Below are 4,367 nucleotides of genomic sequence, written 5' to 3'. Positions count from 1 at the left end.
GCTTCATTGGCATGCTAAAGGTGTAGAGCAGTAAACAATAATTTTTGTCCCCTTCTTTCTGTCCCCTTTCCAGAACAACAATTGGTTCTGGAACGAGACAAAGATGCAGCAGGATTGTATAAAACATTGTAGGAGTTAGCTGCTGCTGGGAGGGTTTGTGACTGTTCTATCAGATTGAGAAAACTTTACCTGTGAAGTTGCTTCCAAATAGTCACCAGTCCCTGGTGTTATACAATGGCTCACTGTTATTGAGGGTAGATAAACTGGAAATGATGCTCCCACGTTTGGAAAGCTTTATTACAGGTGTATGCAGAATTATTGGTAAGGTTGGACGAGAAATGCTGGTAGTCTCATTGAGCCTTCCCAGAGCAAAAATTTCCCATAACAATTTTTAAAACAACAAAACTCGAGGCTTTAAGTATAAATAACACCTAACATGTACCGAGGGTTTACATCTGTGAAAGTAGACAAGTACATCTGAGAAATCAGCCAAACAACTCAGCATCTGCAATAGACTAAATATTTGTGTCCCCTTCAAACTCACGTGTTAACTCTTCATACACAAGGTAATGGTGTTAGGGGATAGGGCCTTAGGAATTAAATGGGATTAGTGTCCTTCTTATATAAGGGACTTATATAAGGGACTGCTTCCTCCTCCCTTCTGCTGTGTGAAGACCAGTGAGAAGACAGCTGTCTGTGAACCAGCCAGCAGGCCTTCACCAGACATTGACTCTGCTGGCACCTTGATCTTGGACTTCCAGCCCCCAGAACTATGAGAAATAAACCTTTGTTGTTTATAAGTCACCCAGTCTATGGTGTTCTGTTATATAGCAGCCTGAACAGACTAAGATAGTAACTTTGTTGTTTTGAGTTGCACAACATTAGGCAGGCTGGGTTTGCAACTCTGATACTAAGCATTTATTCTCGCATTGGCTGCTGAATATTCAAGCCTGGGGAAGAAGGCAAGTTGCTTTTTTCTATACTGAAGTTCTGTTCCAATTAAGCTTGACTATGGGAACATAAATACAGTTAATACACAGCCAAGAGACTTAAATAAACGGATTGTAAAATAGTAATAATAGAATTTTACCATACAAATTTTAATATTGTTTTGCTTTTTCTGATTTTCTCCTTTTTTAAAATGGGGCTTTGTGTTTAACATAGTTTGAGTAATTTATTAAAAATAAGTAAGTCTGGGGTCGAGAATAGTACGGTAAAAATTACCTTTCATTGGATCTAGACTTCAATGGACAGATAGCAGTGTGAAAAACAAAATCAAGTCAAAATCTCTCTGGGATAAAATATCCTTCTTTGTAAAATGTAGAGAGCTAGACTAGACCATCTCCAAGGTGCTGTTTAGTACTGAATTCTATGATTTATAATGTGGGATATATATATATATTTGTCAGTTAGGAATTCACCAGAAGTGCTATTATGACTGTTTTGCCTGGACATCTGACATTCCTCAAATGTAACTCACAAGAAGTATCTACATGGCAGTGCTGATTCACTGATTAATATACTGGAGGAGCAGTACTAGAAATGGAACACACTAGACTTTAATTCACAGCTGAAAGTACAAATACAACATCACAGGCAGAGACAATTATGGTTGAGATCCTTAGAAAAACAAACAACAGTTAAAAAACAGTCTGTTAACGCATCAAAGTAGACATTGCTGGGAGAAAAAAATCATATTAGCGTATATACACTGGCATCTTAAAAGTGGCTGGAGAGAGAATAAAAGAAAAGGAAACATAAAGGGAGACAGAATAGGGTGGGAAGAAAATGGGAAGGAACAAAGCCATGAAGGGAAGGAAGGTACAGGTGGACTTTTTTTGTGACTAAGGGAATGAATGGCTTTTGAATCCATGAATATGATGCTCAACTCTGTCGTGATATATTCCTAATTGTGTGACTTTGGGCAGTTTCTTTTTTTCTCTGAGCCTGAGTTTTCTCATTCATAAAGTGTGTCTAATAATACCTTGTGTCTATTTTCTTACCTCATTGCAATGTTATAAGATGACACAGATAAGCACTTCACTAAGCGCCTGGTCACATTTCTACAGGCTTTAGCTGTTATTAGTATTGTTGTTATTGTTGTTGTGAGGATTAAAATGTAAAATCTATCTGAAGTTCTTAAGCAATTTCTGGCACCTGGTAGGCAGAAAATGGTAGCAAAAAACATTGATTGATAATGTATTAATAATGACCTCTCTTTATTAAGGACTACAACCTGGCAAGGTTGGATTATGACATTCATTTTATGGGTGAAAAAAACTGAGGCATAAAAGTTAACTGACCCACAACCATACTGCTGGGAAAGTATGTGTTCAAAGATACTATTCTGCGTAGCTAGACATGTGAATGTTCTTTTTCCTGCAACATTGCCAGCTAGCACATTTAGCCCGTCGATATTTAATACTTTATTTATTTATAGTCTATAATAACCTTGTGAGGTAAGTATTCTGCTTTTCATCTATAGAACATCCCAGAAGGATGAATGTATTAGTCTGTTCTCACATTGCTATAAAGAAATACCTGAGACTAGGTAATTTACAAAGAAAAGAGGTTTTATGGGCTCATGGTTGCATATACTGTACAGGAAGGAAGATGCTGGCATCTACTTGGCTTCTGGGGAGGCCCTAGGAAACTTACAATCGTTGTGGAAGATGAATGGGAAACAGGCATGTCTTACACAGCCAGAGCAAGAGCAAGAGATATGGTGGGAGGAGGTGCTACACATTTTTATTTTTTTTTTATTTTTATTTTTTTAAAAATTTATTTATTATTATTATACTTTAAGTTGTAGGGTACATGTGCATAACATGCAGGTTTGTTACATATGTATACTTGTGCCATGTTGGTGTGCTGCACCCATCAACTCATCATTTACATCAGGTATAACTCCCAATGCAATCCCTCCCCCCTCCCCCTCCCCATGATAGGCCCCTGTGTGTGATGTTCCCCTTCCTGAGTCCAAGTGATCTTATTGTTCAGTTCCCACCTATGAGTGAGAACATGCGGTGTTTGGTTTTCTGTTCTTGTGATAGTTTGCTAAGAATGATGGTTTCCAGCTGCATCCATGTCCCTACAAAGGACGCAAACTCATCCTTTTTGATGGCTGCATAGTATTCCATGGTGTATATGTGCCACATTTTCTTAGTTTATTGCAGCACTATTCACAATAGCAAAGACTTGGAATCAACACATTTTTAAACAACCAACTCTCACAGTACCAAGGGGGAAACTCACCCTCATGATCCAGTCACCTCCCACCGGGTCCCAACTCCTACATTGGGTATTATAATGCCACGTGAGATTTGGGCAGGGACACAGATCCAAACCATATCAATGATCTATCCATAATTCTGAGATTTCAATGCCTCCTCTCCACATAGGCATGAGTATTACATAAACTATTAAGTATATAATCCTCTGCAGACCAGTATTATTTAATGGAAAAATGATGTGAGCCTAAAAGGAGCTGTGTGTGTGATTTAAAATTTTCTAGTAGCCATATTAAAACAAAGTAAAAAGAAACTAGCGAAATTACTTTTAATAATGCATTTTACTTAACCCAATATAGCCAAAGTATTTTCACTTAATTATATGTTCAGTATAAAAATGACTCACAAGCTACTTTACATTCCTTCTTTTCTTGTGCTTAGTCCTTGCAATTCAGTATGTGTTTTACACTTACAGCATGTGTCAGTCTAGACTAGCCACATTTCAAGTGCTGACAATTCACACGTGGACAGTAGCACCATATTGGATTGTGTAGTTTTAGACCATTGCTTTGTCAATTTCAATGCTTCTCCAGCCTGTGGAAGGCATTGAAGTTGGAAGCCACAGCAAGATTGTCATAGTAAAACAAAAGGAAAAATGTGATCAAAGATTTCACAAATTAATTCTGTCAGTGAAATTTTGAACTGCACTTGCTAACTTATTTTGCCGTTAGAGAAAAAAAAAGTGTTTTATTCACTCAGGACAGGACTTTTGTTCTTTTCTTATTTTTGTAAGTAATTTTTTTAAAGTAGTTAGGATTTCATATGGAACAGAAGTAAATATTTAGAATTCATTTACAAGATATTTAGGGAATACAAAATAGGGAGATGGGAGAACGAGAATTGTGAGGATGTCATCAAAGCCTTTTATCAGCAAAGCTGTCGCTTTATAGAGACGTAATCTGACAGGCACTACGTTGAGTTTGCTTTGGTTGAGAGCTTCCACTTGTAAGGTGATTTTTATGACCTCTACTCAGAAATTCATGAGAAAAGGCAAGAGACTATATCACATGCTTCCTCCTCTTTTATTTACTGGTCACTGGAACCAGATGTCAGAACTCTTAAATTTGGAGATTTTTA

General features: G+C 37.3%; 1 non-coding gene across 1 annotated transcript; it reads left to right on the top strand.

The window, feature by feature from the left end:
- The first annotated feature begins 3,795 nt into the window (after positions 1 to 3,795).
- LOC112427753 (small nucleolar RNA SNORA5) lies at positions 3,796 to 3,903 on the top strand. Its single transcript, XR_003019483.1, has one exon. It is a non-coding gene; the product is annotated as a small nucleolar RNA SNORA5 (small nucleolar RNA).
- Positions 3,904 to 4,367: the final 464 nt, after the last annotated feature.

The sequence above is a fragment of the Macaca nemestrina genome, chromosome 3 (genome assembly GCF_043159975.1).
Source record: "Macaca nemestrina isolate mMacNem1 chromosome 3, mMacNem.hap1, whole genome shotgun sequence".
NCBI classification, from domain to species: domain Eukaryota; kingdom Metazoa; phylum Chordata; class Mammalia; order Primates; family Cercopithecidae; genus Macaca; species Macaca nemestrina.
The sequence above is the reverse complement of the archived record's forward strand: the minus strand, read 5'-3'. Positions and strand labels throughout refer to the sequence as shown.